Consider the following 12,564-nt stretch of genomic DNA (forward strand, 5'->3'; position numbering starts at 1 on the left):
TTGATTTGGTTTGGTTTTTGTTATTGCCGTTTTTTTTTTTGTTTGTTTGTTTGTTTTTTTTGTGGGGGGGGCGGGTTGTTTGTTTGGGTTTTGTGTTGGTTTGGTTTGGGTATGGGCTTTCACTGTTTAACCTAAGCTGGCCTTAAACCCATCTTCTGCCTACCTCAGCATCTCTAGTGTTAAGATAATAGATGTGCATCCCCATGTTCAGCCTTGGGTGTCTAGATTTTTAAAGAATACAATTATCCCAATGTTTTCAAAAAGAAGTAAGGAAGCAAAAAATAAGTATAATCAGGAACACTACTGTTTACTAATTATTTCAGCAAGAAACCCACTGCCATCTTGTCTTCACCTCCAGTATCACCCTTCTCTGGTATATCTTACCCAGGACTGTCCCCTCCTCCCCGGTTTCAGCCTTTATCCTTTCTCACCTCAGCTGCTGACAGGGTCACCTACTGGTCTCCTCATCATAGCTCCTGGAACTGCCTGGTTCTTCCTTCTCTAGAACATGAGCATCTTAGGGGCATGAATGTGATTTCAGGGCTCCCTGAGTTACTCCCGTCAGGCTAGTGGCTATAGCTTAGAGCAATAACAGGACAGGAAGCAGCTTGCTTTGCTCCAGCTTCCCTTGTAGAGGTCAGAGGACAACCATCTTCTATTTCCTTTGAGGCAGAGTCTCTCTGTTGTTTTTCTGCCGTGGATGCTGGCCCATGAAGTTCCAGGGATTCTCCCATCTCGGCCTCCCATCTCCCCATAGCAGTACTGGGACTACAGGCATTTACAGTACACATCTACCTCTTACATGAAGTCAGGAGATTTGAACTTGGGGCCTCACACCTGCCCAGCAAGAACTTCTACCCACTAAGTCATACCCTTAGCCCTCAATTTTGTCTTTTAAACCCTGAAGTTTATGAAGTTCATAAATTTTAGCAGCTGTCACCAAACTGCAACTCTCTTCATAGTCAACCACAGATTTTTTCCAGACTGGAGGGAAACAAGTTATTTGAGTGATGTGGGGAATTAATTATCTGGTAGCCAAGAATGAAGTACACGATCAGGTTAAATGAATCTGTTCATTTTAGTTCATACCATTAAGCTTTTGCTATTCAAAAATAAAGATGGTACATTTTGTTGATAAAGGTAGGGAGGTTGTATATATTTTTGTGCATTTAAATTGCAAAAAAAGAATGACTACTTTTAAAATAGAATATAGATGATAAGACAAACAAATCTGTTACATAACTTTAAGGAATCTAGTAAATTTTAATACTAAAACATTTGTTATTTGCAAAAGAACAGGAGGAAGAGGAAAAGCAACCTAGCAACAAGAAACATGACACAAATAGATTTTTGTTTTTCTAAAACTGCTGCAAGAATTCTCTCGATGCCAGATAGATTGGAGGGCAAGGGCAGAGTGTTCACACCCTGGGAGAGGAATCACAAGGCCAGGAGACTAGCCTTGAAGAGCAGCTCACTGATTAGGGAGCTACACGGGCTGCGAAAGGCAAGGCAGGTGACAGACTGGTGTGGGAGGTGAGTGCCAGTAAGCTGATGGACCATAAGCATCACAGGTGGCCTCAGGATAGGCTTGCAGCTGGCCCTCAACTGTGCAACAGGGGATGACATGGCTGTCTCCTGCGGATAGAGTACAGGAAGAGACACAGGCAGGTGTTGGGGGGCCAGTAGCACAGATCTCTCAAGTCCTTCTGAGCTGGCAGTGACTCGATGGGACAGTGACATGGTGTTTGCACCTCTCCCACCCTTGTCAGCTTCTTGATGGACAGCCGCCCCTGAGCTCTATGCCAGCTGCAGCTAGATGTGTACAGAACACTCCCTTACTGGACTGATGGCTGGTGGCTTGTGACCTCCCACAGAGAGTGAGACTGCAGCAGCAGCTGGGGCTTCAGCCAGATAGGACACAAATGGGAAAAAAACAAACAAAAAAACAAACAAACAAACAAGCAGGTAGAAACACTGAGGGATCGTGGAACCGCCAGATGCTGTGTGACTCCAGGCAATTCTTGTCCCTCTCTGATTCGAGATTGGGTATCCACAACTTTGGTAGGGAGATGAAAAGGGGAGAAACTGAACTTCAGTAAGGGGCTTTAAGGATTTCAGAGGATGCATGCAGAAATTACTCTCAAATAATAGAATCTCGTGTTGGGGAAAAGAAACTAGTATTTATGGTTGAAAGAAGCAAAATTCTTCATCTTCCCTTGACTCCTTTCAAGGAGGACCTGGAAGTCGCATGTGTGTTTTTCTGGGCAAGTTTTCTTCGACTTGGATTGATTCAGAGTATCGTTAGAGTGGGTAGTGGCCCTCAGTGGGAGAATGTGCTGTACCTCAATAATGTCAAGGTTAATATTTCACAAGTCGGGTCAAAGTCATCTGAAATGGGTCAATGTCACGTTTTACTGGACTATGTGGCCTTCAGAGACAAACAGTTATTGTTCAGACATTTGCCTTTTTCCAGTGGTTTTTAACCTTCCTAATGCTGCAACCCTTTAATACAGTTCCTTTGGCATTGTGGTAAGCATCAACCAGGATCTCTGATGTGCAGGGTCTCTGATTGCAGGATCTCTGATTGCAGGATCTCTGATGTGCAGGGTCTCTGATTGCAGGATCTCTGATTGCAGGATCTCTGATGTGCAGGATCTCTGATTGCAGGATATCTGATGTGCAGGATCTCTGATGTGCAGGATCTCTGATATGCAGGGTCTCTGATGTGCAGGATCTCTGACTGCAGGATATCATCTGAGATGCGACCCCTCTGAGGGTCTCAACCCACAGGGTAAGAACCGCTGCTTTAGATACTCCCGGCAAACAGGAAGCCGAGCTCACCTCTACATTTCACACGAGGGAAATGCTGCTCTTCTTAAAGGGATGTGAGGAGCCTCACAGGAAGAGTCCAGTAAGATGGTAAGATGTAAACACCGCCTCCTGAACCAGAATATGAGAGTAAAGAGTCATGACCATATCCATGTGGGGTAAAGTCCAGCACTTTCCTGCCACAGTGGTGGGAAAGACAGCCCGGGCCCTGGGTGCCTTCCCAGACCAGATTGTCTCTGCTCCTTTTCTCTGAAATCCCTTTCTTGTAGGCCCCACACATGCATGTAAACACACTTGTACATGTGTGTCTGCATGTGTGTACTACACACATACAAACACACACACACACACACACACACACACACACGCCCTCTGTGCATTGATATCTAGCTTCCAACCCAAAACCTGAGTGTGAGCTTCCCTCAGGAAATAGGCCAATACAACACCTGTCCTGGTACTGCGTGTGCTGGCACAGGAAACCAGGCTGTCAGCTGCCCCGACCAGGAGGGCTCCCAAAATGATATAAAGACAGTTCTAAAGGCACACGACAGTGACTTGCCCTCAAAGACATCTAGGTTCTAGGGCTCCTTATGGCCTTCACAAAGACCACCCATACCTGAAGAGGACACATTTCCAGGAATTTCTGGAATACAGTTCTTGAGGAGCCCCATAGAAGAGGCGATATGCTATAAAGCGCTGGGCAAAGGGAGCAGAAAGCAGCTCTCTGGTGTTTAGATTGCCCCCCTCTGTGAGAGGTCTTAGGCCTCCTCTCCCGTGCCTTGCTGCCGCCTGCTGTTCCCGATGCTAGTCAAGATCCAGCCACTGAAGACACAAGTGTGTCTGGAAGGCTGAACGGTGACCGGCAGTAACCCAGCTGCACATGATGGTGGCCAGCTGCCAAGTGGCGGCCTCACAAGCCTCTTAGCCCAGCAGCTCTCCAGCAAGCACTGCTCCTACACTGTCCCGAGAGAACGACGAGTGCAGGACCTTTACACGCAACCGGCCTCTAATGCCCACCCAAATGACAAGCCAAGTCCAAATAAGACTTCCTAAAAGACTCCAGGTCTTAAGCCAGATGGCACATCTTAACTAGAGGAAACACGCAAAGCTTATTCACCTCCTGGCTAAAGCCTCCATCCAAACAATAGCTCAGGAAGGCTGTTTAGCGTGCGTGATATCATTTTGTCTGTTACCAAAACCCACGGGAGAGTTCTGCCTACTCACACCCTGGGCACGCTGCTCAGCGTCTCTGCCTTCAGGATCTCCTTCTAAAGTGAACAAAAGCAGTAGACCTGTGTCACTTTCTAGCCGGGTGTCCTTGAACAATCTATTTAATTGCCTTCAATTTTCTCATTCATCAAGCAAGGTTAAGCATAGACCAACCTCATGGGACAGGTAGAAAAATTACGTGAGTTAATTCACGTCAAAGCACTTAGAGCAATGTCTGGCTTCCAGAAAGCAGAGGAGATGCCAGAAATGATAACTACTTCCACTGTTTCTAGTAATCTTGCAATTGTTAAGAGGATTAATGCAACAACAGCTGCCATTTTTTTTATTGCATATTGACCACAGTGTTCTCATGATGGGCTCAGTCTTTCACAGGAAGTACCTCACAGATAATATTAAGTACACATGAGTTACTGTCTAGCACATAGATAGCCACTATCATTCTTTCTCCCTCTCTTCCCCTTTCTACAGAACAGAAAACAACTCAAAGGCCCAGTGGCTCACTCAAGGCCATAGTGTTACAGGGTAAGGAGCACTTACATTTGAATCCTGGTGTTCTAGAGAACAGATTGCTCTGATACTGCAACCTTGCATTCTCTCTCTCTCTCTCTCTCTCTCTCTCTCTCTCTCTCTCTCTCTCAGCCTCCTCCTTCTGCCTGGCCCTGAGCATCTGGACCACAACAAACTGGCTTCCCTTCAAAGAATTTTCCAGGGACGCATCTGCTGCTCAGTTGCAATACCCCTGGGTCATCTGCCTGTAGCTGTTTTCAGTCTGTGCTGTGAAGGACTGAGCTTGCCTCCTTTTGGCCTTTCCCCGTCAGGATCCAGAAAGTCAGCTCCAGTAGAGATGGGTATAAGGGAACGGGGTTGGAGAGTCCACCCCCAGGAATAAACTAACCTTATATCCACGTGTGCCTTCTTCAGGAGCGATGAGCCTAGATGCTGGTTGCTCTCAGCTGGCCCCAGCTCCCGCCTTATCCTTACACCTGAATATCACTGTGCTGAGATTTTATGATGGGGTTTCCCCAGAATAGATCTGCAAATCCTTTCTGAGATGAGAAGATTCCGACTACAACTACAGCAGCCAGCTGAGGGGTGGCACAGGCCGAGCCTGCATGCTAGCTGTCAAAGAGTGAAGACAGGTAGTTTGAGCTGTGCGCAGTGACTTCCCTCTAGGGCACAGTTTCCTCCTCTGTAATGGTGAAATGTCAAGACTCATCTATCAGGGTCACTCTAGGGACCCAATGAGAGAACTGGTGTCTTAGTGCTGGGCCTACACGCAGGCACGAAAGCAGGAGAAGTGCCGGGTAGGCTCCAGCTCAAGTCCTAGAGCTGAGAACAGCCACATGACACGGAGCAATGTGAGAATCCAGGGACAAGAATAAGCCTTAGGTTGTCACTAAAGAATAGAAACATTTACCTAGTGCAGGTGGCACCAACTCAGAGGACATTTTTACAACGTCCTTACAACCCTCACTTACCACAGAAGACAGAGAAGCTGTGTGACAGCGCTGTAAGAGAGGCGTGGGAAGGTGTGAGCAAGGAGATGACAAGGACGAAATGAAGATGTCTGAACGTCCTGTGTCCAATGTTCATGGTGAAAGCTCATTCTTGTCGCAGCTGAGAAGGTTCCGGAGCAGTGACAGGCAAGTACCATCACAGGAGACAATGGGTACGTGTTCAGAATGTATACAAACTGTCTGCTAAACACGGACGTTATTAAAAGCCACTTAAACGTAGCTAGATTATATTAAAGTTCACCACTTCCTAAATATTTTAAAATTATTTTTACTTTATACTTATGAGTGTGTGAGCGTATGTGCTTCATGTGTGTGTGTGTGTGTGTGTGTGTGTGTGTGTATGTGTATGTGTGCAGTTGTCCACAGAGGGCCACAAGAAGGCATGGGATGCCCCTTTAACCACCGAGCTATCACTCCAGCCACCAGAGTGAGTCTTAATTCTTTCTGTCTATTTTGCTACCACTCGTACTTTTGAAGTTCCTTACACCTGTTCTATCAGCGTGATGGAGGTGTAGCCCCAGGGTGTGCTGCTGTGTTACAAGTCCACACTGGGTGCTATCACATCTGTAGAGTGTTTCTACCCTGTAATGGGAAAGCCTACAGTTCCTCATCTCCCCCTTGCCCTAGAAAGCTGCTTATTAAGTATTTACAAGAGCAGTGCTGACAAAGCCCCCACCCACACCCACACACACTGTAACAATGCTTCCAAAGGAGTTATACAAAGCATCAGGTTGTGCTGCTGAACCCCAAGACTGTATTCCCCGTGTTGCCCAAATTTCCCCACACAACTTTGCAGTGAGACTGCTTTGGAGCATCTCATGAGGGCTCAGGTCCCGAGCAGTGTTGAAAGAGCCCATGTCTATAGTGACTCGGGGAGTGCTGGGGTTGCATGGAGCGTGTTGCTGGAGGAAAATAACCAGGAAGAAACTAAAAACAGAATAAAAACTTCACAGTGCCCACCAAACGATTCTGTTCAACTAGTAGTTATTCCAAATGCATTATCGCAGTCAAAGCACTGGACAGAGGGAGAAGGAAGAACACACACAGTTTTATCTAGACATTTACAGCATGGGCCAGAGCTACAAGCTCTCCCCCTCATGTTGAGAGCAGCACTCACTAAGCTGGCAATTTCAATTGTGACTTCCCCAGGACCCCAACCCCTCTTCCTTTATTTTTCACAACTCTTGTCACCTTGTAACATGTATTATATAAATTATTAAATTCTATAAAATTATAATATAATTGACTTATTTTCCACAATTACTTATTGACTATTTTCCTTCTCCAGAGTGTAGTCTATGGGAGCAAAGTGTAAGATTTGTTTATTTCACTATCTAGAACAGTTCCTCTTACTCAATTATTTATGATATTTTTAAAGGAATTCTATCCAGTGCATGGCAAGAGAACAGTGGGTAGGAAGTGACCACAGGACTGCCTATAAATATGCTTTAAACTTAGTTAAGTTTCTATTGCCATGATAGAACACTAGCCAAAAGCAACTTGGGGATGAAAGGGTTTATTTCAACTTAAAACTTTCAGGTTACTCAACTCAACTTACAACTACATCACAGAGGGAAGTCAGGGCAGGAACTCAAGGCAAGAAACTAGAGGCAGGAACTGATGCAAAGGCCATGAAGGAGTGCTTCTTACTGCCTGGCTCCTCCTTGCTCTCTTAGCCTGTTTTCTTACAGCATCCAGATCCACCTTCCCAAGTGTGGCACCTCCCACAAAGATCTGGAACTTCTCACATTAATCATCAATCAAGAAAGTGCCCCAAAGGATTGTCCAAAGGCCAGTCCTATGAGATCGTTTTCTCAATTGAGGTACCCCCCTTCCTAAATAATTCTAGCTTGCGTCAGGTTGACATAAAACTAACCAGCGCAATGATATACTAGGAAAAGCCCACTGATTCAAACTTTAATTCCCATTCCATCACTTAACATGACTCTGAGTATATCATGAAATCACTCTGATTCTCAGGTCCTCAGGTGTACAGTATTTTAATTTGGACAAGGCTGTTTCTAAATTGGTCAATGAGAAACGCACCAAGTATCTACTACGCATGCCAATCACCACACATGTACCACACCCAGAGCATCCTTAGACAAAACTATGCATCTGTGACTCCAGATCTGGTAGCTGTGCTCCAAGCACCGTGTGGCCACCTAGCTTTCCCCAAGCCCCAACCTCTTCCCTCTCCTCATATAAGGTTGGAAACCACTTGAGCATGTGACCCCGAGGGAGGCAGAAGCTAATGATGAGCCCTACAGAAATGTCTTCCCCAATAGACAGAACTAAACCAATCCTACTCTTCAAATGAGATTTTACATTGGGAAATGCAGATGAAACCAGGCACTGGGCAGAAGCTTAGAAACTGAAAGTTTAAGAGACATTAAAGAGACTCCAGTTAGCTAAGCATTTGAAAAGTAAGCTTAGTAAGAATTAGTGAGCAGACCCAGAGAAATGTACCTATGGGACAGTTTGCATCGTCCTTCTTCAGGGTTCCTTTAGAGATCTGTGAGGATGCTGCTCCACCACCGCCCCACCTACAGCTGGACATAGTTTGGACCCATTTTGCTTCTGAAGGTGCATTCTATAGAATCACCTTCCTTTCATCAACGGACTTTTCTTAATGAGCTTTGATCATGTCTCTTTCTTAAACCAAAACAGTTTCAGTTGAGAGACTGAGTGAGACACAAACCAGCTACGCTTGGTTGATTTGTCCTGTCCTCTAGCTCTTGTTAATGGCTGCTACGAGCCTGCACTTGGCCATCTTGTCACCTGAAGCTGCAAGGCCTTCATTTCACATCAATACATCTTAACAGCCAAAGGAGAAATGGCGGGGCTTGGAATGGGGTAGAGGAAGCTGAAATTAATGTTTCACACCGTAAGTATGTATCATATAATCCTTATAATCAACCTCTATTAATGAATGGAGGCTCTTAAGGAAGGTGTTTCTTGTACTTTCCCATTGAAAAGTCTTTTATTTTTGGCACTTTTAATGATTCTTTGTGGGGTTGGGGTGCATTGATGACGATTCTTTAGCATCAGACACCACGGTCCCACTCACTTCCCTGTCCCTTCGTCTCTTCCCTCTGCCCTAGCAACTGTCCTACAAAGAAAGAAGGAAAGAAAGAAAAAACAACAACAAAAGAAGATAGAAAAAGAAAGAAAAAAGGAAGAAAGAGAGAAAGAAAAGAAAAAGAAATAAAAAAATAGAAAAATCTCATCAGGGAATCTATAGTGTGTCACATAGCATATGCTTTTGCCCACACATCTTTACCTGCAAATGTTCATTGCAATGAGTCATTGACAGTCTCGTTAGAGGCCTCTGGCTTTTGTTATTCTATCGATATTGGATCAATACTGGGACTCCTCTCAGATATCCTGTTGCTGCCCTGTGTCGTGGAGATCCTGCAGTTTTGGATCTGCCAGATCAATCCTTCATGAGTTCCAGCAGTTCATAGATGGGGTAGATGTTGGGGTCGGCCAACTCAAAGCCCTGGATCTGGGCCTGGGTGGTAGCTGAGTTGGTCAGCCCACCAGCTCTCCTGAACTCTCACCACCAGGACCAGCTCTCCAGCACTGACCCAGCTAGCTCACCCAATGCTGCAGCTGGCAAGGGCAGGGCCAGCTCACCTGCTTTCATGCCTTTGAGGCCAGCTCACCCACCCCCACACCACCCGGGCCAGCTCTACTGTGCTGCCCAGGCAAGGTATGGGGTTCACTCTACTGAGTGCTGCAGCTGACAAGGGCAGGGCCAGCTTGCCAGCTCTCACGCCCTTGGGGCCAGCTCAACCACTCTCCTGCCACCAGGGCCAGCTGTTCTGTGCTACCCAGGAGTGGTACAGGAACCGCTCTCCCAAGTGCTATAGCCTGTAAGGGATGGGGCCCTTATAGCTCTGCACAGCCCTTGGACATCAACATGGTCCCAGGGAGCAACCCAGACCAGGGATGTCTCCTTGGCCTTTGGTGGCAATATGAGCAGTGAATATCAACACAGACCCCACTGCTGCCAATGACCATGGATGCAGACGTGGCCGTCAGCGGCAGCACGGGCTGGGACTTCACCATGGCCCCAGGAGGCAGGGCAGGCTACTCACACCAGATTATTCCTCTCCACCCGTGAGTCTCCAGTTCCTCCTCTCTTCCATGTGTTCAAATGCATCCACTTCCCTTTCTCTCTCTCCCATCTCTCCACCACATACTTGCACATTGTAGTGGTTCCTGCTGCAGGCGGGCCATGTGGTGGGCAGGCCTCTGGGCGTCAGGGTTTCTCTTGAGAAGTTTTAAATGTACTCTCCTCCTCCTTCCCTCTCTCTTCTTCCTCCTGCTTTGTCTTCTTCAACTTCCTTTTCAGACATGGTTTCATATAACCCAGCCTGGCCTCAAGCCCAGTGTATAGTTAATGACCTCAACGCTATCTTTCTGCCTCCACTGCGCATGTGCTGGGAAGACACATCTGTACCGCCACACCCAGCTATGTACTTTTTTTCCCTTTAGTTTCTCAGTTTTGAGCTCAAGCCCCAATACAAAATGTCAACAGCACTCTCTCTCTTCTAAACTTTAGGATTCCAACAGAAGTGAAAGAAAACTATCAGTGAAGGCAGCCTTCTAAACGATCTGACACCCCCCCCCCACCCCATTCTTCACCATCTGAGACAGTCTGGAAAGCCGACCCTGGGGTCATTAGAGCAAGTGAACTGGCCCTGCACCTTGCTACCTGCAGCACTTGGGAAAGTGGGCCCCATATCTTGCCTGGGCAGCACAGTGGAGCTGGCCTTGGTGACGGGAGCACAGGTGAGTCGGCCGTGGGCACGAGTGCAGGCGAGCTGGCCCCGTGACTAGTCTGCCAGGAGGTGGCGTGGGTACGGGGTGATGACCTCCCTTGCCTCACCCCTCACCACCTGTGAGAGTTGAGAGAGCTGTCACTAAGGTCATGAGAGTGAAGAGCAGGCCCTGAACCTCTCCGGGCAGATCCAGTGGAGCTGGCCCTGAAGGCAAAGGCACGCATGAGCTGAGGGTGTGAGATTGGGAGAGCTTTCTCAGCCTCTCGGCTGCACACTTGGAAGAGTGGGCCCTGTAGCTTGACTGCACAGCACAGTGGAGCTGCCTCTCGAGTCCTGGGTGAGGGTGAGCTAGCCCGAGGGCATGAGAACAAGAAAGCTGACTCTGCCTCCTACCAATGACAACATTGTGTGAGGTCGGGAGCTCTGGGAAAAGGGGAGCCCACCCTGAGCAAGAGTGGGGTCAAACACACGGAAACCCCGGAAATCTTTTCCAAAAATCAGCAGGAGTAGGATCGCTCACCCTTGCCCCAGGCCTGCATGTGGCCCCGCACCCCCACCTTTGTCTCCCTCCCCGGAGGTCACATAACCCAGTAGCCAGGTTAAACTTCCTTCTCCCTATAATGTCGTGTTCGGCAGCCCCTGGAATTCCTGCCTCGATTGCCTTTCAGGATCCATCGGGTGGGCAGTGGGCAAGGAAGCAGAGCCAGAATGGCAACATTGTGTGGTCTAACTGGAGCCCTGCTGGAGACCTTGCCCGGGTGGTTCAAATAAGGGAAAGCTGATGGGCGGCTCAGCTCAGATGTCAACCAGACACAGATCCAGGCCTCTGACTTGGCCACACCAAAATCTATATCATCAGTAAATAGGGCAAGTGAAAGGGCCTGTCTTGCCAAAGCTGCATGGTCTCTATGGCACAGGGCTACAACTGGATAACTGGGAGGAGTCCCAGTAAGGATGCAATATTGATGGTGTCCCAGAAGCCAGAGTCCTCAAACCAGACCAATGACTCATTGCAAGGGATATTTGCAAGGGAAGATGTGTGGACAGAGGGGTATACTGTGGGACACACTGTGACATATGACAGCTTCCACAAGATGGGTTTTGTTTGGTTGGTTGTTTTTGTTTGTTTGTTTGTTTTATATTTTTATTAGATGTTTTCTTTATTTACATTTCAAATGCTATCCCTAAAGTTCCCTATACCCTCCCCCCCCCCCGCCCTGCTCCCCTACCCACCCACTCCCACTTCTTGGCCCTGGCGTTCCACTGTACTGGGGCATATAAAGTTTGCAATACAAGGGGCCTCTCTTCCCAATGATGGCCGACTAGGCCATCTTCTGCTACATATGCAGCTAGAGACACAAGCTCTAGGGGTACTGGTTAGTTCATATTGTTGTTCCACCTATAGGGTTGCAGATCCCTTCAGCTCCTTGGGTGCTTTCTCTAGATTCTCCATTGGGGACCCTGTGTTCCATCTTATAGATGACTGTGAGCATCCACTTCTGTGTTTGCCAGGCAAGATGGTTTTTTTATGCTTTGTTTTGTTTAGTGTATGTGTGTGTGTGTTTTATTTTTTGGTGGGGGGTTGTGTGCCAGAGTAAAGGGCAGATATGAGGAAAGGGGAGATGAGTGGAACTAGAGTGCATGATGGGAAACACGATGAATCAGTAGAAAGTAAAAACAAAAACAAAAAACAAAACCCAACTTAGCAATCTTAATGAGTGCTAGGTCTTTGAGAGTATTGGAACCCATCACCAGGCCTACTCGAGGCTGACTTGGGAAGGACAGTTTGGTGTTAAGACTTCACACAGTGACTGGAATGCAGTACTAATGAGCTGTCACCCATTCTTCATCAAATAAGAGTTTCCCCAGTAAAATGATAGTGACCTATCTATGTCTTGCCTGCCTACAAACTACCAGTGGGAAAAGAGAACAAACTAAAGAACTCTTCACTGTTATCCAGTATGTAAAACACAGGGACTTTCAGTGGTGAGAGGCATGTGACCGATGTTAAGTCCCTTTTCAGTGGTCTTCTCTTTGCCTTACTTATAAGTCACCCAAGATTGATGCTCTGAGTCTCCACCTATGGAGTCCATCTCTGTCTCAAGCAATTTGACACTTCTAACAAGATGGAGGTATCCTTGATCGCCTTTATGTTCATTCCCTTGATCTAATGAGCATAGGGACTGATCCAAAGTCAG

General features: G+C 47.1%; 1 long non-coding RNA gene across 2 annotated transcripts; it reads right to left on the reverse strand.

Moving 5' to 3' along the window:
• Positions 1-1,061: 1,061 nt before the first annotated feature.
• Mexis (macrophage expressed LXRa(NR1H3)-dependent amplifier of Abca1 transcription lncRNA) lies at positions 1,062-9,938 on the reverse strand. 2 transcript variants are annotated; one of them, NR_033139.1, is made up of 2 exons: positions 9,785-9,938; positions 1,062-2,940 (listed from the first exon to the last, which is right to left on the reverse strand). It is a non-coding gene; the product is annotated as a macrophage expressed LXRa(NR1H3)-dependent amplifier of Abca1 transcription lncRNA (long non-coding RNA). The 2 variants fall into 2 exon arrangements; NR_033140.1 differs by lacking the exon at positions 9,785-9,938 and adding an exon at positions 4,955-5,198.
• Positions 9,939-12,564: the final 2,626 nt, after the last annotated feature.

The sequence above is a fragment of the Mus musculus genome, chromosome 4 (genome assembly GCF_000001635.26).
Source record: "Mus musculus strain C57BL/6J chromosome 4, GRCm38.p6 C57BL/6J".
NCBI classification, from domain to species: Eukaryota; Metazoa; Chordata; class Mammalia; order Rodentia; family Muridae; genus Mus; species Mus musculus.